Source organism: Hibiscus syriacus, unplaced genomic scaffold (assembly GCF_006381635.1).
Source record: "Hibiscus syriacus cultivar Baekdansim isolate YM2019G1 unplaced genomic scaffold, ASM638163v2 tig00110828_pilon, whole genome shotgun sequence".
NCBI lineage: Eukaryota > Viridiplantae > Streptophyta > Magnoliopsida > Malvales > Malvaceae > Hibiscus > Hibiscus syriacus.
The window spans coordinates 758,620-785,291 of NW_024062880.1; the positions used below are offsets into that span (position 1 = coordinate 758,620).

At 35.9% G+C, this 26,672-nt stretch overlaps 2 long non-coding RNA genes across 2 annotated transcripts; one reads left to right on the forward strand and one right to left on the reverse strand.

Annotated features, from left to right (window-relative positions):
- Window positions 1–21,136, forward strand: LOC120142329. The gene is made up of 3 exons (XR_005517839.1): window positions 1–13; window positions 5,478–5,485; window positions 20,998–21,136. It is a non-coding gene; the product is annotated as an uncharacterized LOC120142329 (long non-coding RNA).
- On the reverse strand, window positions 18,598–26,341 carry LOC120142328. Its single transcript, XR_005517838.1, has 4 exons — window positions 26,219–26,341; window positions 19,122–19,205; window positions 18,952–19,026; window positions 18,598–18,638 (listed from the first exon to the last, which is right to left on the reverse strand). It is a non-coding gene; the product is annotated as an uncharacterized LOC120142328 (long non-coding RNA).
- Window positions 26,342–26,672: the final 331 nt, after the last annotated feature.

The following is a 26,672-nucleotide window of genomic DNA, read 5'->3' on the forward strand; positions in this document are numbered from 1 at the left end:
GTTTCTAGAAATAGTCCAATTCACCTAGATGTAGAGTCGAGAGTGTTTCCAAAAATGCTCACATGGTATATCCGGCCTAGTGGGGTAAAACATTCAACGCTTTGAGACAGCGATTATTGGTGGATAGCAAAGTATAAATCCAAATCCAAAATGGCTCCAAACATTGCTAAACTGATATTTAATACATTTGTATATATGGTCACAAAGGGGGAACCTATTAGTATTGTGTCGATACTTTTTGTCCAGAATAGATGCCAAAAAGGGGGAACCTACAAAGTGTCGATACATTTTCAGAGAGTGTCGATCCAAAAGGGTTGCACGCATAAATTGTCGATACATTTATTAAAAGTGTCGATCCCAAAAACATCGAAACCCATAATTATAATGTAATAGGTAATTTTCTAATATAACCGGTATACATATACCAGTTTTATGAGAGAATAGGTCTATAATATGTATCGACACTTATTAATATTGTTTCGATAATTTTTGTCTATAATGGATGCCAAAAAGGGTGAACGCATAAAGTGTCAATACATTTCCAAAAAGTGTCAATCCCAAAGATATCGAAACTCATAATTATAATGTAATAGGTAAATTTAAAATGTAACCAATATAAATATACTGGTTTTATGAGAGAATAGGTATACAACATGTATCGACACTTTGTTGAAAAACCCTAGGTTTTATTGGCTATGCTGTCAACATTATTAACCTGGATAATCTCAGTTACAAAACTAATTCCGGCCATGATTGCGGAATACTATACTCTACAGATTGTTTAGCATTTATTTGATGATGCGGATGAAATATTAAGCGGTCTCGTAATCCACAATAAAAATAGACTAAGAGAGTAAATTTTGTCAATATAGGGTTAATTTTGTATAATTTACATTATACTCAAACTGAGCTTGACTTGAGGGCATGTTAGTTTGTTATGTCCCTCACCGTTGCAGTACCCACATCGCCTAATTATCTTCTCGACCTTGTTCTTCGGTACTTCTTTTCGCTTGCGTTGTTTTCGTTGAGGGTCACGAACGTTGTTTACTACAATGCTCTGGTTGACTGAATCATTCAAACCAAATGAGTTTTCTAATTCTTCTATTAGTCTTTTCATCTCATTTATTCTAATTCTTCTTGACGTTGAATGTAGAGCAACGAACCGTGCTATTTGCATCACTTCTGGAGACACATTCAAGTCAACATAACTGGGTGCAGAAGCCTTCACATCATTAGTCCACCTACTTTGAATCAAAGTCCCGGGCAAATATGTGTAATCCAAGTGCTTCAAAATGTGAAGTTGATGGCGACACAGAAGTTCAACGGTCTCGAATTTTTTATAGGAGTAAATTAGGGTTTTCGTACGAGAATCAAAACTAATTTCAAATTTCCTATTTTTTTCTTTGTACTTTGACAAAATATAATGTTGACATTCATCTGATAATAACTGAATCTCTGCCTCAATCTGGTACAATGTCTTCCGTAGAAGTTCATATTGGAACGTACGAAAAGATTCACGAGTAAAAATCACAGCAGCATGGCTTTCAAGGTCGAACAGTTTTGTGATATGGAAGGGCTTCGTATGTGAACTTAAGTAATCCGCTTTCAACTTGTTCATACGCATTCTACTAATTCCATCTTCAATTGCACAAACAATATCTAAATATGTCTTCTTGTGTTTCAGTGCAATCGCTAGTGAAGCATTCATAGACTCGTACCTTTGTGTTGAGCGAATATTGGCAAAGAAATAACCTGTTAGATATGCTTGTGCCCATAAGTGCCATGTATTTCCCTTCTCAATCACCTATGGATGCTTTTCGACGTTGAATTCTGAAACAACCGAACGCCATTGAATATCAAATTCCTTGGTTGTCCACCAGGAAGCCATGCATTTTGAGAATGTTGCTGTAAATTTTGGGTCACCAATGTTAGCTTGTGCATTGCGAGAAAGATGCCAAGAACATAATCTGTGCTTAGCATAAGGGATAACAGATTTGATAGCCCTCTGCATTGCCCTATCCCCATCGGTAACAACTGAAATAGGTGATTTATTCATCATGGCTTCTAAAAAATTCTGTAGCACCCACTCGAAAGATTGAGACGTCTCATCAGCGATTATGGCAGTGGCAAACACAATTGTGTTATGGTGATGATTGACATCGACAATAGGCATAATTGGTCGACCATACAAATTATCTTTGTACGTTGTGTCGAACACAATTACATCACCGAAGCATGTGTAATACGATCTCGATGTAGAATCCGACCAAATAAGATTATACAATGCCCCTGACTCGTCTACCGAGTATGCCATAAAAAACCAGGATCATCATGTTTCTTATAATCAAAGTAGGCAATAAGCGCATTCACATCCCCATCGACGATTTCCTTTGCTTTACCTCTTTGAAGTGCATTGTAGAGGTCTTTATGTGTAAATCCAACATTATGATAGCCCCCTGCCTACTACGTTAAATAGTTTATTACTTGTGACGTGCCAACACCGACCTCTTTCAATGTTGTTGCCTCATCGATATCAGCCTTACTTACAACTCTATTAGAACGCATAAATGGTGTCATAGCAAGTGTGCACAATGCATGATTATGTTCCTGATAAGACTTACTTATAACCCACTGATCGTTTGTATTTGTTGCTGTAACTACAACTCTAGCCTTACATCCTGCTGTTGTGACTGGCGTATGAGCATGTTGATGATTAACAATAATGACTTTTGATGTTCGAAACCCTTCTTTGGAACAACAAAATTCTTGTGTCTTCACATTTCCTTCCACGTCAAGCCGTGTTGTTCCCTTACGTGCACTAAACCCATGTTCCCGTGTGAATCCCTTGTAAAAGTACCAAGATTGATCACGTGAACAGAAGAGTTGACCAACCAATCTGTCAGATTCATCAACATTATGTACTTCATGGCATTCCTCGATTGGGTTAACATTGTCTGCATCAGTATGATCCATGGCAAAAATTTTGTTGTGCAAGTTCAGTGGTCCCGGAGTTGATGGAGATGTAAGCAAAGGTTCATTGAACATGTTTCAGTCGTGCTGCTTTCAATAGGATGTGGTATTGGTAGTGGTAGTTAAAGGGTGGGTACAACATTAAATTCGCAGTACATATTTAGGTATGTACAATAACTGCCTAAATATGTGTCGATACATTTTATACAAGTATCAACCCAAAAAAACATCAAAACCAATAATTATAATGTAATAGGTAAATTAACAATGTAACCGGTATAAATATACCAGTTAATTAGAAAACATGTCAACATAATGTATCGACACTTGTGTAATTTGTATCGATACTTATTGTCCATGATGAATGCACAAACGAGGTGCATGTATAAAGTGTAGATACATTTATTAAAAGTATCGATCCCAAAAACATCGAAACCGATAATTATAATGTATTAGGTAAATTTACAATGTAACCGATATAAATACACCAGTTTTATGATAAAATATGTCAGCATAAAGTATCGACACTTGATAAATTTGTGTCGATACTTTTGGTCTAGAATGAATACAAAAAAGGGTGCAACCATAAAGTGTCGATACATTTATAAAAAGTATCGATCCCGGAAACATCGAAACCCATAAGTATAATGTAATAGGTAAATTTTCAATGTAACCGGTATAAATATACCGGTTTTATGAGAGAATAGGTCTAAATAATGTATCGACACGTTGTTAGTTTGTGTCGATACTTTTTCTAGAATGAAATATGAATGCCCAACCAGGTGCAAGCATAAAGTGTTGATATATTTAAAATTGTATCGATCTAAAAAACATCGTAACCGATAATAATAATGTAATAGGTAAATTTGCAATGTTACCGGTATAAATATACTGGTTTACTTCGAAAATAGGTCAATATAAGCGCAACCTATTACATTATATAAGAGCTACCTAATATGTTATTGTACTTGATAATATTTCCAGTTAAATGCCTATTTTATTATATAATCGCTTACTATTACATTATATAAGCGCTACCTAATATGTTATTATACTTGATAATATTTCCGGTTAAATGATATAACATTACCGGTTAAAATTTTAACCGATCACGCCGTTTTTTAGTCGTTTTTTAACAGCCGCACAACAAAACTTCCCATGGTAATCACATATCGGAAAACCTGCTTTTATTATGATCTTCATTATCGATCCTTGAAAAAACCTATGGTTTGTTAACGTGATTACTTTCAAGTAATATTTCCCTGAACGTATAAAATTGCATGTTCTCACCCACATTTTAAATAGGGTACACTACATATGTTCACTAAAGTTTGAATAATTTTTTGTTTTACCAATTAAACTTTTAAAAGTTATGAATTAATTATTAGAGTTATTGATTTATAATAAAATGATCATTAAAAACTTGGACAGTGGACCGTTAAATTCATCGTACATTTCGTGGTGGGTTGATCCGTTGATGCCATTGGTTTATTGCATGTTTTGTTAGGGAAGACCGTCGGCAAAAGATTTGTACCACAGCCTGATAACTCATTTTTGTCGACTATATTAAGATTACTTCTAGAGTAATTGAAGTTCATATTTCTTGTTTAATTGCCAGTCTAATTGCATCTTCTGTTTTGAAATGGCTCCGTTGGAGACGACGACAATTTTTCTTTGCTCCACCTTCTGCGCACTGTTGATTTCGTCGGTGGTTTCCATACTCCGGCCAAAATTTCAATAAAAACCAAATTTTCTCCACCTGCCTCGACCTCCCATCTCTTTTCTCTTACCTTCGCTTCTCTTACGACCTTCCAATACCACTCTCTGCGTTGCCTTCATCGCCGCCCCTCAAAACCCGAAGATTGGGTTGATCGACCATAAACCACAAGGCCATCGGTATGGCCGGTTCCCAAGCTCTCATTGCCTACAAAAATTCCATCACCAGTCTCATCATCATCCGAACCTTCGACATCAGCTCTTATCGTACCAAAACTTTTCATTCGAGGTTTGGGATAAGACGACAGAGAGCAGAAGTGACGAGAGCTTAGTTATTTTTGCAAAAATCAAAATCCTCGCATATTTAGCATCGGGCGAGCAGATTAACCAAGTATGGCAAATCGGTCCCGGTGTCGGAACCAATGGCATGTTGTTAAAACATGAATTTGTCGCCGCTAATTTGTAATCTAAAGGAACTCTCGACTTGAAAATACACACGCTAGCGGTAGCCCTGGAGGAGACACCACGATTAAGAACAAAAATTTAAGCTTTTCTTCACTTTTCCTTCCTTTCCGATCTTCAAATATATATCACCAGCCCATCGATTCCGAGCAACACAATGCTGAAATGACTACGATTATAACCTCGGATATCTCACTATTTTGCTTAACAATAATAAAAAAAAAACAATATATGATTTTTCCAATCATTCCACAGAGCTCCTTGATTGACAATGGTGATGAAATTAGCCTCCACAATATGGCACAAGCTTTGGTCCATGACTGGCGGAGCCAACCTTGTATGACACCCCAAATTTTTTTGAGAAAAAAATCTTTATAAATTTAAAACGTCAAAAATATATTTTTTAATTTGACACCTTAAAATAATTTTTAACACCTCGAAATAATTTAGAAATAGAGATTGAGAAAAGAGAAGATTTAGAGAAGGAATAAAAGTTTAAGAAAAGATAACTTCATTCAATATTTTCATAATTCCTCACTTGGTTCGATACCCATTTTATTTGATTACATTGTACCATTCTAACTAATTTGCCAGCTGGCAGTACATTTATATCTATCGAAATGATCCCATTGTAGTTGTTGTTGGTGTGACTTTTTCCCCTGATTGGGCTAGACCCCCAAGCTGCTCATTCGGTCCATCAAGTAAGTGACTTAGCTCTTCATTAATTCTCTCCTCACGTGCCTCTTTTCCACATGTCCCTTTTTCTTTTGCATCCCAAATTTCTTAATTACAATCCTTAACTCTACTTCTAATTTTCCCAATTCTCCCTTGTCTTCTTTGACTGTTTCTATATCTCTACTGCTCGTGATAATACCCCCTCCATAAAAGGAACCTTTTCCCCAAGGATTAAAACCTGTGAATTATGCTTTAAGCATAATATAGTTTTCCTTAGTGATGTTTTTCGGCCCTAAGTTTGTCCACTGCACCTGATTAAGCTTCTCCACCTACATTTGTCAAGCACCATAACTGGGTGGACCTTCAACTGTCCTTCATGCCCAAATTTGGAATAATTCAATGAGGTAACGCTTTGATCTCCAATTCTTTTCTTCAACGAGATGGTATGATTTATTGGTTGAACTCTCAAGGAATAAGGTAGTAATTTATATGCTACTAACCCTATGCATTGTAAAATGGTGTAGGGACCATAGAACCTTGATGCAAGCTTTAATCTCTTTTAAAGAGCAAGTGAGGTTTGATGGTAAGACTAGAACTTCAGGTAAATTTTGTCCCCTACCTTCAGATCTATGTCTTTCAATTTTGTATCCGCATAAAAATTCATCCTTCCTTGAGTCGTCTAAACTTATTGTTTTAGTACTTGATTCATGTTGTTTCTAGTGTCTAGCATTTTCTTACTGATTGAACAGTAGACTATCTACCATTTTCCTTACTCACGGTTGTAGCAATCAACACTATTATTTTAAATTCTAATAACCTTTTCATGTTATTAGTAGCCACTTCCGAGCTACAACCATTACATGTGCAACTAGTTAGAATTGTACTAGGAAATCTAATATCAACATGCTTTTTGACTTCTACTTGATCTTTGTTGCCTTTAGTGTTAGCTTTCTCTCCTCATATGACATTCTCCCTTCCTTCAGATGATCCTTGTCCTCTAAGATCAAACATTTTCCACTTTATAACTAGCTGCATCACCTTCTATTTCCTAATAAAACCTAATATGAGATATATAGTCATCCTGGCACAAGATGCCACATTTCCAATAACTCTACTAGGAATTTGGATAACTTTTATCCTATGTTTTGTATCAACATTGTTGTCATCGTATTCGATGGAATCAATTTTTGCAAGATCCTTCTTTTTTTGTTCTATTAATTCATGAAACAAATGTTTGACACCAAAAAGACATTGGTTAATCTTTGCATGGGCTTTATATCTTAATCCCAAAACATAAATCTCATATGTTTTTAAACCAATAACAATAATTTTATCAACTTCAATCTTCTCAAACAACTCTTTAAAACCCCAAACTCTTAAACTCATGAAAAAGACAAGGTTCTAAGATAAATTCTTGTGAAGATCATGCTTATACTCAAAGCCATCAGTCCTTGTTTCTTCTTCATGTTGCTTTAGTTCATCTTTCAAAGCCTTAATCAACCTGAATCCATCAATATCAAAAAAATTATATCATTTGAAACCTCTATGACTAGAGTCTTAGTGTAACACTCTAATCTATTATGACCCGAAGACCGATGGATTATCATGTCACAAGATACCATCGAAGTAGCTAACACGAAATTTTTCTTTAAAACTGATTTAAAACCCCTCTGATGAAAACCATCCCTAGCAAAATAAATTATAACATTGTAATAAAGTATACAAGTACGAGGGAGCTCCCAAAATATCCAAAATAATACAATATTGAATTTAAATCAAATCGAGTTACGACTGAATACATAAAGGTCCATAAATAGTATATTCCCTCTAAGAATAACTCAAGATGTACTTTAAATGCCTCGGTTGATCTAGAACTGCTCTCGAAAATAATGCTCTGTTACTGTTCACCTAGGAACTTTCACACAAAAACACATTCAGAACGCCGAGCTTATGAGCTTAGTGTCACACTAATAACTATGCTCTACTACATGCATTCACTTGATAAGCTGGCTAGTGGCATAGGTATGAATACATATAAAATACTGATATGTACTGCTAAAATAGGTATCATGGTGCGATTGAGGGTTTTGTATCATGGTGCAATTGAGGGTTCTGTATCTCGAAGCTCACACACCCCTCTAGCCTTTTTGAGACATCCTTGGGTATTTAGGGTGAGATCTGGAATTGTATCGAAAATGTGCACCCGACCAACTTACTCCGTTAAGTCTTGGGGCATCTGTTCTAAGTCAGCTATTGAAGTGCCTTGGCACTAACTGGGATATCTAAATGACTGTTGTATTATGCTAAAGGGACTTGAGTATCCTGACTATTTCCAGAGCGAAAAACAAGCCTAGTTTTATGGTATCATAATTGTTACTGTTTCTAACTTTTCTAAGTTTATTACTGTTCTCACTTGTAGTTTTATTTACTAATATCTGGTGTTATTGGGCTCATTATCCAAACTGTCCGCTAGTGCTGATATTGGTCTTTTATTATCGATATTGAACCATGAATATCGATATTCACCTCTTGGTATTATACTTACTGACTATTATATGCTGATAGTAAAGGGAAATATCAATACTCTTGACTGAGTATCGATACTCTAGTGCTAGGGTATCGATAATGTTTTGAGTATCGATACCAAAATTAGGTTCAATGTATTGAGAAAATACCTCAGTACTGATACCCTTATTGTATCGATACTCTCATGAGTATCGGAATCAAAATTATATATCAGAATCTATTAACTAAACTCGGTATCGATACCACCCTGCAAGTATCGATACCAACCTATAATATCAATACCCATTGTAAGACTATTGATACTCCTGTCCCCTGAATCCCTTTATTTTTAGCATCTGAAGAATAATATACCTTATTATTCTTTTAATATTGGTACTCGTGCCAAAAAATACCCTGTTTTAAGCAGAAAAAATTCTAGATCTCCTCTTTAAAGATCCTACTGAGGTTTCTAATTGTTATTAAAGTGTTGTGTCTAATTATAGGGGTCATAATAAGGTTGTAAACATGTTGAATCTACCATGAACATAGTTAATAACTCATGCAACCTACCCAAAACTTATCTAATTATCTATATGTAGGGGTGTAAAAAAAAATACCCGACTCGGTTGACCCAACCCGTTAACCCGCCGACCCGAACTTAAAAAAATCGGGTAATTTTCTAAATAAAATTACCCGATCCAGTCGGGTACTCGGGCTGGGCCCGGGTCACAAAATTGATATTTTCCTTAGTTTTTATTTTTATTTTGTATATATATAATATAAATAATTATTTATATTATGAATTATTAGATTTTGTATTTCAAACTTTTAAATTTTATGTTCGGATGTTGGAGTATGTAATTCAAAGTTTCGAACATTTAAATTTGTCTATATTTTTTTAAAATTAATAATTTGAAAATGAAAAAAAAACTGGGTACCGGGTACCCGATTACTGGAAACCTTAAAATCTAGGTATCCGGCAACATCCGGGTCGGGACACGGGCCGAGAAATCATCGACCCAGATGTTGCGTGTACCCAAAAATCCGGGTACCCATATTTGCACACCCCTATCTATATGTTGTAGAGTTGAGTTACAAGTGTGTAACTTTGGATTTTTAAGATGTTGGGAGCACCTCCAAGTTACCCTAACACAAGTTTTTCCTTGTCCTTGCTCTTGGAGCTTTCTCATACTTCTCTCAGTAAACAATGATTAACCATAAGCGTTAGTAACTTGATTTAAAGGTTAAGGAGGGTTTAAGAACACTTCCTACGGCTTAAACTTCATGAAAAATATATTGAACAATCAAGTTCCATAAACCCTACAAAACCCACTTTTTGCTACCTTGATGGAAAAAAGAGATTAAGAGCTTGAAATGAAGCTTGGAATAGGGAGGTTAAGGTTCTTACCTTAGATCTTCTGAAATGTGACTAAGATTTTACAAGTTTTCACCTTTGAAGAGCATAGAAAAGGAAGGTGGAAGGATTTTGAAATAATAATAAGAAGACTACAAGAAGACAAAGTCCCCATACATGCTATAGGAATCCCAAAAATGTGATCAACCTTTAGGTGAACTTTTGGGGGTTGATCACTCCATTTTGATCAACTTCTAAAAATACTCGTTACTAGTCTAGATGGGCTCAAGTCTAACTTATGGGAAGCCCAAACTAACCCAAAACCTTAAATGGGTCTTCAAGATTACTCTTAAGGTCCAATCGGGTTATCTCAAAACTCCTAATCCAAGATTTAAGATGTTACAATTCTCCCCTAATAGAAAAAAAATTTCATCCTCAAAATTTACCTAGATAGAAGAGGTGAGGATACTGAAGCTGCATGTCCTCATCGGTTTCCTAAGTTACTTCCTCCACGACATGGTTCCTCCACAACACCTTCAATAAAGGAATGTTGTTTCTTAGCTCCTTTACATCCCTTGCTACGATTTTGATTGGTTCCTCCTTATAGGTCATATCTGGGCTAACCCCAATCTATTCTAAGTGTATACCGTGAGATGGATCTGAATGGTATCTCTTGAGCATGGATACATGGAACACATTATGGACGCGCTTTAACTCTGGTGGTAAAGTTAATTGGTAAGCTACTAGTCCAACCCTCTATAGTACCCGTAAGGCCCTATAAAGTGCGGGGTCAACTTTTATTTGCTCCTAAAGTGAAGTATTTTCTTCCATGGAGAAACCTTGAGGAATACATGATCCCCTTCTGTGAACTCTATATCTTTACTCTTCAAATCTACGTAGGATCTTTATCAATCTGAGGCTTCTCTCAATCGACTTTGAATTAATCGAACTTTATCTTCAGTTTCTCTGATCAAGTCTGGAAACACTATCTTACCTCACTAAGCTATGTCCAATATAGTGGAGTTCTACACTTGTGCCCATACAAGGCCTCATATAGAGCCATATGAATACTCAACTGAAAACTGTTGTTGTGTGTAACCTCCACTAACGGCAAGTGGTCTTCCCAACTACCCTCAAAATCTATAACAGTGCACCTAAGCATATCCTCTAAGATTTGAATAACACACTCTGACTGATCATTTGTTTGAGGATGAAAAGTTGTACTAAAGTTTAGTTTGGTGCCTAAGGACTGCATAAAGAGCTTTCCAGAAATTGAAAGTGAATCGAGGATCTCTATAGGATATAATGGAAATAGGTACACCATGTAACCTCACTATCTCACGGATATACAACTGAGCTAACCTCTCCAAGGTATAGTCTATCTTGATTGGGAGGAAATAAGTTGATTTGGTTACGGTTAACTATGACCCAAACTGCATCATGTCTCTGTTTGGTCATGAGTAACCCGGTCTCGAAGCTCATAGTTACTCTATCCCATTCTCACCAAGGAATTTGAATGGGCTGAAGTAAACCTGAGGGAACCTGGTGTTTTGCTTTAACCTGCTAACACACTAGACATCTAACGACAAATTGTGACACTTTTCTTTTCATGCCCGACCACCAGTACAAAGCACCACCATCGCATAACTCGAAACCCGGTGCTTCGCTTTGGTAAACCTGCTTAACCCGAGCCTTTAACTGCTTAATTAAAATTTATAGCCTCTTAGTCTTGTCAACTAACTCTGGCTCGACTCACAACTAGTTGACTAACAACCCATATTTACTATTCAAACTCAATCATGCTAGGAGAGCTTGTAACTCTGACATTGACTTCATGCTCAAAGCATCCGCTACAATGTTTGCCTTACCTGGATGGTAGTCTATCACACAGTCACAGTTCTTAAGTAACTCGACCCACCTACGTTGTCTCAATTTCAACTCATTATACGTGAGTAGATACTTAAGACTCTTATGATCAGTGAAGATGTGACATTTCTCACCAAAAAGGTAGTGTTGCCAAATCTTTAAGACAAACACAACTGTTGCTAGCTCAAGGTCATAGGTAGGATACTTATGCTAATGAGGTATAAACTGGAAGAATACATAAGATACTACCTTGTATTCTTATGTCAAGACACATCCAAGACCTTTCAATAAAGCGTCATTGAAAACTATGAAGTCTTTACCCGACTCCGACTGGTTAACAATAAGGCCTGAGTTAATATGTTCTTTACCTGTTCGAAGCTCTTCTGTCGCTTCTCATTCCACACAAAGGGGACTCCCTTATGAAACAACTTGGTCAACGTGACATTTGTCATCGAGAAGCCCTGAACTAATCGATGATAGTACCCGACTAAACCTAGGAAACTACGTACCTTAGATAATTTCTTAGGTGACTTCTACTCAACTATAGCCTGAATCTTTTGAGGTTCGACTCTGATATCATCTACTGATATGACATGACCCTGTAATGAAACCTCTGGTAACCAAAATTCACATTTCCTAAACTTGGCATACAACTGATGGTGTCGGAGTATCTGAAGGACAATACAGAGATGCCTAATCATGATCCTTCTCTGATTGGAAGTACACTGGGATATCGTCTATTAACACAACTATGAGCTGATCTAGGTAAGGGTGAAAGACTCAGTTCATCAAGTCTATGAATACTGTCAGGGTGTTTGTGAGTCCAAATGACATTACTATGAACTCATAATAACTGTATCTCGTCCTAAAAGTTGTTTTCACTACATCGTCATCCTTGACTTTAAATTGGTAGTAATCGGACCTCAAGTCAATATTTTAGAACACACAAGCTCCCCTCAGCTGATTGAAGTAGTCTTCTATCGTAGGAAGTGGGTAACAATTCTTGATGGTTAAGTTTTTTAACTGTCTATAATCGATGCATAACCTCATCGACTCATCCTTCTTCTTTACAAATAAGACCAACGCTCCCCACAGAGAAATTATTGGCCAGATGAAACTTTTCTCTAATAACTCCTGAATTTGTGCCTTTAACTCCTTCAATTCTATCAGTACCATGAAATAGAGAGCAATGGACACCGAAGTTAAACCCAACATTACCTCAATACCAAACTCTAATTCATGACCGGATGGTAAACCTGACAGCTCCTCTAAAAACACGTCGGGGAAATCCTTCAGTGATCGTATATCATAGAGTGTTGGGACTGAAATTTGGGTGTCGACCACATGAGCTAAGAAGGTTTTACAACCACAGTCGATCATCCGCTGAGCTTTTATAGCTGACATAATCCTTAACTGACCCTACTTCTCGTTAGTCATTACTAACTTAGTTTCATCATATGTCCTGAGATTGAGCTGTCTGGATTTGCATTTCAAACTAGCATGGTGCTTGGATAGCCAATCCATGCCTAAAATCAAACTCGTTGTAGGGTAATTTCATCAAATCTGCTAATAAGGTCTGAACCTGAATTTTTACTATACATTATTTTTTAATCTTGTCTACTATTACATCTAGACCTAGAGGACTTGATACTTGAACACCTATCTCTAGGTCATTTACTGGAATTTATATTTCTTGAACTAGGTCGGAATAAATGTAAGAGTGAGTGGAACCAGGGTCTATCAAAGTAGTAATTGGAATGGAAAATACAGTGAAAGTGCCAGTGATCACATCGACTGCATCACACTCCTCGCGGGCTCTCACTACGTACTGTTTGAAGTATATTATCGACTCTGAACCAATCACTGGCCTATTTATCCCTCTACTCTACTGTCTAGATGTAGTACTACACCCCTCACTGGCCCTCGACCTCTCTGTACAAATGACGTTAACCTTTGAGTCATCACTAGAGTCCGTCTCTGAGCCCCTGGATAATCTCGAACAAAGTAGTCTAAGAAGCCGCAACTAAAGCAACCCCTCGATCCATCCTGGAATATCCCTAGATGTCTTCTCTTGCACTGAGCACAAATGAGGTGAGTAAAGACTCTCGTTGAATCGTTGGTATTGGCTCCAAATACTAAGGTCAGAGGTCTCTTTCTAGACTTGGATATACCCCCTCAATCCAAACTATGACCAATCCTCATCGATTGCACTGCTGGGGGTCTCTATGAACCCTAACTATCTTTAACCCTCTTTATCAGTATCTAAGATGATCTAGCCGGCTCGGTGACTCTTCTAGTTTGTCCCACCTTCTTGCTAGACTGTTGGGCCCTCTTACTCAGAACCCTATCGACCATCTTCACCTGGTGAGACAATTAGGAAAAGATCATAGGAGGGTCGACTATAAGGTATAACAGAATATCGAGGCGTATGCCCTCCCTGAACCTACGAAAATGGTGCTCCTCTATCGAGACTAACTTTAGAGCGTATTTGCTCAGCTTGAGGAACTCTCTCTCATACTCCATCATTGTACAATCCCTCTGGGCTAGGTGTAAGAATTGTTGTCTTAGATCATTTGTGTGAGTTTCCCCTATATATTTCTTGTTGAACTTTGATAGGAATTGGTCCTAAGTCAGCCTCTCTGGCTCCAACGCCATCTTAATCGTCTCTCAAAAACCAATGTGTCACCCTTTAATAGGTGACGCACTTAAATATACCTTCTAGGGTAAAGTGCAGTTGTCTAAGGGTACAGAGAGTCTCATTGAGCCACTGGTCTACTACGATGGGATCATCATCCCTAAACCATAGAAGTTAGTGGTCTTGTATAGGCGAAACCTCTATACTGGAGACTCTTCGGGTATTACAACTGCCTGGATTAGGGGTGTTGGTGGGGGAGGTGGTGCAACTGAGGTGTCGGGTAAGAACCTAGCGACCTATCTAAGTACAGAGGTAAGGTTACTGAAGAATGTCACCTCCTCGACCTCTGTATCTATTGGTACCTCTTTCTAGTCTGTATATGGGACAAACTCATCTCTGGTGTCAGTTATTAATGAGGCATGACTCTTGTCTCTATCATCCTGACTATAGGTTGGGTCGTCTACCATAGAGTTTTCTCTGAAATTAGAAAGAATATGAGGTTATTATCGTCATTTTATTCTTGAAAGTACTCTTAACTATTTAGAAACATGTATAATTATAGAAGCTGATTGACTCTAACCCGATGGTCCTAGAAACTGCTAAACTTGACACTCTATTACCACTAAATATAACACCTTAATCTAGTACGACCTAAAGATCGATAGATTAGCATGTCATACGGGACCACCGAAGTGGGTAACTTAAAACTTTTCTTTAAAACTGATTTCAAAACCCTCTGATGAAATCCATCCATTATTAAATTAGAATATAGTAATAAAGTTTATAAGTATGAGGGAGCTCCCAAAATATCCAAAATAATACAATACTGAATTTAAATAAAAAAAGTTACGAATGAATACATAAGGGATCATAAATAGTATATGCCCTCTAAGTATAACACATGACGTACTCTAAATGCCTTGGTTGATTAGTAACTACTCTCGACAATAATGCTCCTCTACCGGTCACATAGGAACTTATGCACGGAAACACATTTCGAACGTTGAGCATATGAGTTAAGTACCACACTAATAATTGTACTATACTACATGCATTCACTAAATGAGCTAGCTAGTGGTGTAGGTATGAATACATGTAAAATATTGATATGTATTGTTGAAATAAGCATCATAGTGTGGTTAAGGGTTTTGTATATCAGAGCTTACACATCCCTCTAGTCTTTCTGAGATACCCTTGGGTATCTAGAGTGAGATCCAAAACTACATCGAAAACGTAAACCCGACCAACTTACTCCGTTGAGTCTTGGGGTATTTGTGCCCAATCGACTACTGAAATTCCTTGTCACTGACTTGGATATCCAATTGACTGTCATATTATGCTAAAGGGACTTGGGTGTCTTGACTATTTCTCGAGCGTCAAAGAAGGCTAGTTTTATGTTATTCTAATTGTTAATGTTTCTAGTTATTCTAAGTTTATTATTGTTCTCACTTGTAATTTTGTTTACTGATATTCTAGTGTTATTGGGTCCCTCAAGTCTAATTCCTAAACAATTTGATTACGTATCCAAAATATACGCTTGTACTGAATCGATATTGAACCCTGAGTATCAATACCCACCTTTTGGAATAAATACCTACTAGCTATTATATGTTGATAGGGAAGTAAAATATTGATACTCTAGTGATGGGGTATAGATATTGTTCTAAGTATCAATACCGAAATTAGGTTTGATGTATTGAGAAAATACCTTAGTATCGATACCCTTATTGAGGGTATCCATACTGGTATCGATACTCCCATGAGTATCAGTACCAAAATTGTATACTGGAATCTGCTAACTGAACTCGATATTGACCACCCTGTGAGTATTGATACCATCCTACCATATCGATACCCATTGTAGGATTATTGATATTTCTATCCCCAAAATCTCTTTATTTTTAGCATCTAAAGAATAGTATTGGTATTGTTCTTCTAGTATCGATACTCATGCCTAGAATACCTTATTTTGGGCATAAAAATTCTAGCTTTCCTCCCCAAAGACCCTACCAAGGTTCCCAATTGTTATTAAAGTGTTATGTCTGATTATAGGGGTCATAATAAGGCTGTAAACATGCTAAAAACCCAAATATTGAATCCATCATGAACATGCTTCATAACCCATGCAACCTTATCTAATTATCTACATGTGATAGAGTTGAGTTAAAACTGTGTAACCTTGGATTTCTAAGCTATTGGGAGCACATCCAAGTCACCTTATCACAAGCTTCTCCTTGTCCTTGCTCTTGTAGCTTTCTCCTAGTTCTCTCACTGAACAAGGATCAACCATAAGCGTTACTAAGTTGATTTAAATGTTAAGAAGGGTTTAAGAACACTTCCTAAGGCTTAAACTTCCTGCAAAACGGATTAAACAGTCAAGTTCCATAAATCCCCACAAAACGCACTTTTTGCTACCTTGATGGAAACAAGAGATTAAGAGCTTGAAAGAAGAGATTAAGAATAGTGCAACGTGACATAGGCATCCCATAAATGAGATCAACCTTCAAGTGAATATTTAGGGTTATTATCCACTTGGTCACTCAATTTTGTTCAACTTCTAAAGTACTCTTTGTTAGTCTAGATGGGCTCAAGCCTTACTCATGGGAAGCCCAAAAAACACAAAACCTTAAATGGGTCTCCTAGGTTACTCTTAAGGTCCAATCAGGCCATCTCGAAATTCTTAACCTGGGATTTGGGATGTTACACTTAAATGTAACATTACGACTTACATACCTTCACCTATACATGATCTTAAAGAATTCATATTTTTATACAGCAACCCAATTTTTTCAGTGAGTTCAACAAATTTTGGCCTAAAAAGTGAACTAATATCTCTTTTAGTAATACTCAAACTCCTAATAAATTGAGTCATATTCCATTTCATCAACAAGAGCCGAAACATATAAGGATCAAAGATTTCAAAATGTCTTCTAACATTTGTAAACATAATCGAATAAATTTCATTAAATAATAATGAAACTAGATAATTCAAATCATTTAAGTTACCAGTTGTTTGAAATAGTCGAAAATGTGCCCCATTTTCTTTTGAAGGATAACCACCTAACTATTTTTGTGAGTTTATATCCCTTTAAATCTCACCATCACAAAGTTTGGAGAAATCCACGAAAAATGGTTGAAAGGTAGAAATTGAACCGACATAGGTAAACCTTGATTTGCCAACGATATTAATGTTGTAGATCCAACTATATTAACGTTCCGATGCAGTCGTGAATTAGCCTTCATGGTGCTAGTGATGGATGCCAATACAACATTAGGAACTCTTAGTGACATTTTATCAGACACTTGAGAGACATCCTTTGTGTCTTATATTATCGCAGATAACATTGTTTTAGGAGTGAGGAAGATGGGTTTAAGCTCACCTAGTGAAAGTTGACACATTCCTTTCTCCTCATGAATTTGGTGCTCATGTACTTGAGGAAAGCAGTCCCCATGAATCTATTTTTTCTCATTCTTTTTATCATTCAAAATCTATAAGATCTGCACCACAGATCTCATATTTATTTCCATTTTAGATTCTAATGTAGTCAATCGACTTTCTTGTTTTTTTTCACCATTTAGGGGTTGGTCTCATCAATTGTTTTCTTGACCAGTTTTGTCAAAAGATCAATTTGCTTATGTATTGCAAACAAATAAGTGGATTCAACCATCGTTTGGTTCTTCGTTAGCATACTCGAGCTTTATAGTGCCAAAAATTAAGGCTCATGATACCAATATGTTATGATCCCAAGAGAATCGAAAAATGATGATCGAAAAGGATATAAATAAAGATTGAGAAAAGAGGAGATTTAGAGAAGGAAAAGATGTTTCAGAAAAGATAACTTCATTCAATATTTTCATAATTCCTCCCTTGGTTCGGTACCCATTTTATTTGATTACATTGTACCACTCTAACTAATTTGCCACCTGGTAGTACAACTATATCTAACGAAATGATCCCATTGTAGGTGTTGTTGGTGTGACTTCTTCCCCTGATTGGGCTAGACTCCTAAACTGCTCATTCGGTCCATCGGGTAAGTGACTCAACTCTTCATTAATTCTCTCCTTACGTGCCTCTTTTCCACATGTCCCTTTTTCTTTTGCATTCCCAATTCTCTTAATTACAATTCCTAACCCTACTTTTAATTTCCCTAATTCTCTCTCGTATTCATCAATTGTGTCTATATCTCTGATGCTCGTGACATAAAGTAACATCGTGTGATCGTTTCATTACAAATTAATAATGTTAGTGATTAATATGTAACTTTTGAAAGTTCAGTGGGAAAAACAAAAATTTACTCAAACTTGAGTTACCATTAATGTAGTTTAGCCCTTTTAAATAAAGTATATGATGATGCCTAATAAATATTTCCTGTATGAGAGTATTTCATAAAAGTAGCAGTGACTAATAAAGGGCCCTATATGCTCCCCCTCCATTGATGCGACAAGTCCATCCACCTGCCATTTAGAAGCTCTGATATGAACATCTTTGATTTGCATGTATTCGCATGTTCTTAACTTCCGCATTGTCTGAATTTTAACCAGGCATAATAACAAAATTATCCCCGATCATTTGCATAAATAATCATTTTGACCCTTATTATTTTTCGAAACGTTTTAACCCTAATGTTTCAAAATATGGTCAAAATATCCCATGTTATAAGGAAACTGTTAGTTGACTAACAGCCAACACAAGTTATTGACATCTTTCACGCGTGCTTAATTGCTTACATGACATAGGCTGCTTCCGGATGGCCAAAAATCTTTTGACCAAATCAGAAACGTATTGGAAGCTTCGTGTTTGTTGGCCGTCACCATAAACAGTCATTGGCTGCTTCCGGATGGCCTGCAAAACAAAGCTACCAATATAAGAAAATGTACATATAATCCAAATCTGAACTTCACTGTTAATGAATGCAGGAATTAGAAGTATGAACCAACCTGAGCAACAAAATTGCTAATGATGCGTCCATCATCCTAGCACATACGAGGCCCATAAGTATTGAAAATCCGAGCAATTCGCACCTACAAATAGCAAGTATCATCATTTGATCGTCGTGTGTAAGAGATTTTTCACCTGATATAAGACCTTTTATTATCTTCCCCTTCAATTTTCAAATGAAAATTAAATCTTTTAAGTTTTGGCCGAGGATCAGACCAATAGAAGACCTTGCCGACCTTGATGAATCACAACCATTGTGAATTTTATATGCATCTCTTAATGAATTGACACAGTCATTTAGCACTTTACTAACAAAATCCGAAAAATTACTAAATTAGATTTGTTTTTCTTTTTGTAATAATAAAAGCACGATAATAACGAATGTAAAGCGATCACAAAACAAATAACACCAAGATTTCACTACAGCAAAACTGTTCTACAGCTGCGTTTTAAGAGTAAACACCACTAACTTTAAACATATAGCGGGGTTTATATTTCAAACGCCACAAAATGGTAACTTTAGCAGCGTTTTTATACAAACGCCGCTATAGACTCGTACTTTAGTGGCGTTTTTATATAAAACGCTGCGATAGAGTAGTACTTTAGCAGCGTTTTTATACAAACGCCGCTATAGACTCGACTTTAGTGGCGTTTTTAAACAAAATGCCGCAATAGAGTAGTACTTTAGTGGCGTTTTTATACAAACGCTACTATAGACTCGTACTTTTGTGGCGTTTTATACAAATGCCGCTATAGACTTGTAATTTTGTGGCGTTTGTGTTTACAAACGTCGCTATAGGCTTGTACTTTAGTGGCGTTTTTGTACAAACGTCGCTATAGACTCGTACATTAGTGGCGTTTTTATATAAACGCCGCTAGACTCGTACTTTAGTGGCGTTTGTTTTTTAAAACGCCGCAAGTTTAAAGTTGCTAAATCAGGCGCCTCTTTAACCCTATTTTATTTTCCCCTTTACCTATTTTTTCATTCCCGCTCCCTTTTCTAAAAAAATAAAATTTTTCATCTTCTCTCCTCCCTCTCGACTTTAGACTAGTTTTTGGTTATTTGATTTGTTTCTTATAACCATGTTTCTTCTCTCCCCTTTACATATTTTTCCATTCTCGCTGCCCCCTTTCTAAAAAATAAAAATGTATGGGGAATGGTCAGGAGCGTTTTTCAGAATGTGTTGCTGATTTTGAGCAATATGGATTGGTATCTCATGCAGCATCACAAATTTTGTGGAAGTCTATTAGAAATGGAAGGGGCAGTGAGAGCACCGGGTGCCTTTTCCATAACTCCACACAAAGTTTCAGTGTGCATTTTGGTTGATAGTTATGCTTCTCCTTCTCAAATCTTCGTCTCTTTCCCTTTCTCCTCCGTTTCTCAACACAGCTTGGGGTGCTATCTTGATTTCAGTAACCTTGATTCTTCTATTTGGTGAGGTGAGTATCCACCTTGGCTTATTTTATTTGAAGCATTTTTGAACTCGGTAGAGCTAGAAATCCTTGTTAAACACTGATTAGTTGCGATATGAAAATGTTCATATGTTACTTGGATATTATTTGCTAAACTTTTGGCTGAGCAACTTTTTCCCAGAAGGTTGCAACCGTTGGTTTATAAAATTGTTTTCCGACCATTATGGATTTAGACTTGCTCTTAGAAAGTGAAATTACTTATAGCTGTTAAAAAAGGAATCAAGTTCTTTGAATGCCCTAAATCCTAATTGCAATTTAATTGTTTGTGCAGATAATACCACAATCTGTTTGTTCTCGATATGGTTTGGCAATTGGTGCAAAGGTAGCTCTATTCATTCGAGTTCTTGTTTGGATCTGTTTTCCTGTTGCCTACCCAATAAGCAAGGTGATGAACGTTGCTAGTAATGCTTTTATGACAGTGAGAAAGACAACCAAGCATGTAATTCCTGCAGATTGCTCTTGTGGCTGACCTTCTCTGTTTTTTTTTCAACTGTTAGACTTTCTGTTGGGTCATGGACATGTAGCACTTTTTTGAAGAGCCAAGTTGAAAACCCTAGTAGATTTGCATGGAAACGAGGTTTACATCCAAGCTTTTCCCTATAGTTGTTTAATTTGCTTGTTTCTATAACTAGTTATTATCTTGGTTGTTTTTGTTTATCAAATCAATATTTGTTTTTGACCATTGATTAATCACTGTTGTACTTTCTAACTTCTCTCATTTTGAATTGTAAAATTCTTGATGTGTCTTTGCCTTTTGAAGTGCAATGCCTTCTTTCATTCATCATAACTTTCAGATTTACGATCCTTTTGTTGGACCTTTAGTAGGCTGGCAAAGGTGGAGAGCTGACCCATGATGAGACAACAATTATAGCTAGAGAACTTGAGCTCACTAAGAAAAAATCTAAAGATGCCATGACTCCCATATCTGAAACATTTGCAATTGATATTAATGCCAAGCTTAACAGGTATGGTTTTCTGTAAATTACCAAGAAAGATGGCATTTGAATATCTACTTTAACTTTCATTTGATTTTATAAACTACCATTACATGCTTGCTATGGGCAGGGAATTGATGAGTTTAATTTTGGAGAAAGGGCATAGCAGAGTTCCAGTTTATTATGAGCACCCTACAAACATTATTGGACTTATTCTGGTAATCATTTTTCTATGACTAAAATTGATGAGTGTTTGCGTATTGCAGTCATGTGATGACATGTTGGAGCTGAAATTAGATCAGCTCATTATCCAATTGAGAGAGATTGGTGGTTTAATGGATGATTGGTTAACTGATCATGTAACTAGTCGATTATCATCTTTATCATCGCCTGATGATCTGTTCAATTTCTTTAATGAGTTGCGAGGTTAGCTTTTTTTTATTTGTTTGTTGTTTTACTCACTTTATCATCTTCTTTTCCCCTGTCATTATTGTTTTTTGGTAGAAACACTTGGAGGGGATGATTCAGGAGTTATGGACGATGACCAGGTTATTTTGGACCCAAACAGTAACCTGGGGATATTTCTTTGCCGTTAAATACATGCTTTCAACCTCCTGACTTTTGAGGTATTTCTTTATTGCCTCGTAAACTATAAATATCATGTATTGAATTGTAATTATATGCTTTTGTTGGAATAATCGTTTGTTTTCTATGCTTAAGATGTACATTAAATTGTGGGCAAGAATCATTATAGAGATAGAGCATTATTATTGGTATCATCACCATATGGGCTTCATGTTGGATATTGAATTGAAGTATAAATCTGTCGTTCTTTACCCTGATATTGATGTTTGGATGCATATGTTTATAGAAGAATTTGGTAATTTAATTAACATTATACTCACTACTGGTCAAATGAAATGAAGTACATACCTATCATTCCATATCCTAATATTGATAGTTGGATGCATATTCTTAGTAAAGAATTGAACGGATGGGAATTTAATCAACATTCTACTGTTGATGTTCAAGTGGAATTTAATTAACATTATACTGCTGATGTTCAAGTGGAATTTAGTTACATTCCTCACTTATGTTATACTTAAATGTTAGAAGCCCTTGTTTTGTGCTTTTCTTTTAAGTATCTATAATTTTTTTCCAGTTAATTTTGATTCTCTTTAGGTGTAAACGGAAGGTTGAATGTAGAGTATGATGGGCTTTTGTTTAAGCATAGATTATATTTATGACACTAACCTTGTCATGTAATACAGGGTGTCTGCCATCTTTTGACTAATATAGGGATCTATTGTAAAGAAGGCATTTTGAATTCATCTTATGAGCGTCAGTTAGACGACTCTGGCAATGACTTGGAATCTTTCCGAAACGGTCAGGAGGAATACTCTGAAAGTCATCATCTCTTTCCGAAATCTTTTCGGTTCTTTGATTTTTAGGAAAATCTATGGGAGTACCCTTTTACTGATGCTGTAATTTTTGTGGACAATCTTTCAATGTAAGATTTTAATGTTACTGATTATTGCTTTTGGGTTGTCTTTGTGGAAATAATCAAATCATTTTAGCTTCTTATACTTTGCTTTTTTGTATCTTGAACTCTTCTTAGGACTGTCTTATGGTTAGCGTTTTTGATCCTGTTGGGTTTTTTTGGTTGTCTGTGAGTTTTAACACTCGCATTCTTATTATTGTTACATTTTTCAGCTTTGCAAATAGAATCACTATTCCCTTTACGGTATGTTTTCTGCCTTTGAATAACTGGAAAAGTCTGTTTTTATCATTAGTTTTCTATAATTAAAGATGTTACTGTGGAAACCAAAAGCGACATTACGTCTATGGGTTTTTTGGTTGGCAGATCCGAGACTTTCATATTACATAAAGAGAGGAAGACATCATCTGGATTCTGCAGTATCATATTTATATCAGACTTCAAATTTCAGGTTAGTACATCTCGAGGCATATGACTGATTATTGGGCCTGCCATTGGTGGATTCATTGCATAGGTAGAGACGTTCCATTGTCCCACTCTTTACACATGTTAAAGAAAATTTTCTTGCCTGCTAACCATATTTATTAATTCATGTATGGCCTCATAGCCTGTAGAGAAATACCCGAATCTATTCTCAAAAAGCTCCATCTTTGGGAGGTAGTCTGGATTGCATTTTTTTATCTGTATTTATTATCTTTTCTCTTTATGTGGTGGTGTTTTGATGTGGACACAATTGCAGATTTCCCTACTTCTTACCATGCCTCATAATATCAGTTTATTCTGTTGGAGTTCTTATTGCCTGCAAATGGCTTCCTGTAAGTTTCAAACTCATTTTGTCGTCTTTTCATTTTCTTGTTACTTTCAAGAAATGGTATCAACCTATCAGGTACTACTTGTCTACTCTGATTCATGATCAATTAAGACTTACGGTTTTGAACTTTGGGTATTTGAGTATTACTGAAACAAGTATTCGTCACTCACCCCTAAAACTGAGCAACATAGCTGAGCAATAAGATTAAGTTGAATTTCTATTTCTTTCAGTCTTCAATATGTTTTTTTTCCTTTCATTTAATGGTTTTTTATTGGTTTATATGCACCCACTTGCCTGCAGTTTTCATATTATGATTGATTCTCTCAAAAAAAAATATTGCATTTTGCATCGAGACAAGTTTAATCCTTTTGTGGGACATGCTTCTTATATTAGTGGTTTATCACAAAAAATAACATCCCTATATTTTATTTCTCCCTCCTTTTTTGTGATGAAATTTTATGTAGGAAACATTACACAAGCATGCTGGAAAGGGAAATGAGACAGTTGATCCATATGACATTCCATAACTTTCTTCAAATTGATCTGGTCGGAAAGACAATGTGGTAGAACTTGAAGACGGACAGATTCACAAACCAAATCTCTTTAAAAACTGGCCACTAATGTCTACTATCGCAGTATACTGCATTTTCTCAGTTTAAGAAATGGCTTACTCAGAAGTAAGTTATATCCCTTAAACACTATTTACTATCATCAAATAGAAGCTGCGTTGTTTAGGATTCATCATGATTCATTTCCACATATTCTCTATATGTATAGTCAAGTTCCTATATTTTATTTGCATAAAGTAAATTAACGCAATGGAACAATGGCACATCAGCAATTAGAAAATCTTACTGAATTTGGGTCACTTTGCCCTCTTCTTTACCAAGTTATGTTTACTCTCAAGATTCTAATTTTTCATTATTTAATATCAGGTGGCATTTCAAGCTTTGAAATTTGCTCCACCAATCCTTGAACTTGGTAAGATCTAGTTCCACGTTATGCAATGCTATGTGCTCCACTTGATACCCTATCATGTACTTAACATTCTTCTCTTGTATACTTTAGGTTGCTTAAAGCTTTGGGGGCTCTACGGAGTGAAACGATATTCTTTAAAGCTATGAAAGTTTAGTTTGTTAGCTTTGAACTTAATATTTTTTAAAGATATCATGTACGATTAATGATGATAAATTGTTTTCTTTAATAAATTACTTACCTTCATATTCTCTAGCTTCGAAAAGAATGTTTCTTTAATAATATTATATTAGCATTAATGGAAGTTTAAGGATTAAGATAGTGATTATCAACAATTTACTGGTTTAACCAAGAGCAACCCAATCAAACTTGCCTATACCAACCTTTTGCAAATAGCGGCGTTTATTGTAAAAATGCCACTATAAATCATAATATATAGCGGCGTTTTGTATTACAAACGCCACTAAAAACAACATAATTAGCGTCGTTTGTGGCAAAAACGCCACTAAAGATTAGAGAATTAGCGGTGTTTATGGCTATAAACGCCACTAAAGAGAAGAGAATTAGTGGTGTTTATGGCCAAAAATGCCACTAAAAATAAGAGAATTAGCGGCGTTTGTGGCAAAAAAATGCCACTAAAGATAAGAGAATTAGAGGCGTTTGTGGCAAAAAAAATGCTACTAAAAATAAGAGAATTAGTGGTGTTTGTGCCCAAAAATGCCGCTAAAAACAAGACAATAATTTTTTAATTGGTTAAACTTTGTGTTATTTAGCGGCGTTTGTATCACAAAAAGCCGCTATGTACCAACTTTTAGCGGCGTTTGTATCCTAAAAATGCTGCTATATATCAGGCTTATCGTGGCGTTTGTATCCTAAAAACGCCGCTAAATACCATACCTATTGCGGCCTTTTCATAAAAAAATGTCACGAAATATCAACACTTATAGCTGAAACCTTAGCTATTGCGGTATGTTTAAGAAAAATAGAAGTTAAACAGCTGATATAGAAATATCATCGATGGCCTGAGATGATTAAAAAGAAATTAATTTAAAATAGAAATAAGTGTTGATTATCCAGTCTACTTTCTTAAACATACCGCAATAGCTGTCAATATTTAGCGTTGATTATCCAGTTAATTGTTCTTCTATCAGATTCTTTGCAAGTACATTAGCGTATGATTATGCTCTAGCATTATATAGTGGTTACTTCGAATGATTAAAACCTTTGATGCTTAATGAGGAGAGAGTTATTTGGTTAACTTGTTTATAGATCAAACAAGGTGGCTTATTTGTGCTTTCATAACCAGTCAACTATAGGATGGAGCTAAATTCTACAACATGATCATTTCTATATCAGCTGCTCCATATCCTATTATATTGTACAAGCAAATCGAGAAAATGATACCTCAACCCCAAAACCTCGATGATAATCCATAGCTAAGGTTTCAGCTGTCATTTTTCCTTCATCATAGCAACTCCTCTAGCCTAATCCGATTCAACCAAACAATAACATTAAACATGATGAACAGATGACGACGTATAGGATAGCGATTATCCTACAGGCTAGTTCTAACAGATGATTCACAAGAGAAAATTCGCCCAAAGCCAGAGAAAAAAAAGTCTCTAGGGTTTAATGGAATATTATAAAATCAAACAATGCGAAAATCAGTCCACAAGCCGAACTGTTATAGCAAAAAATCATCTTTATCCGAATTTTGGCAAAAATAGAAAAATCTCGAAAATCACTCTACATTGAAATTCAAAATAAATTAAGCAATCTGCAAAAAAACGGGCACAAATCAGATTTAGAATGACTTCCTAATTGACAAGCGAAATATTACCATAAATAGTAAAAAATA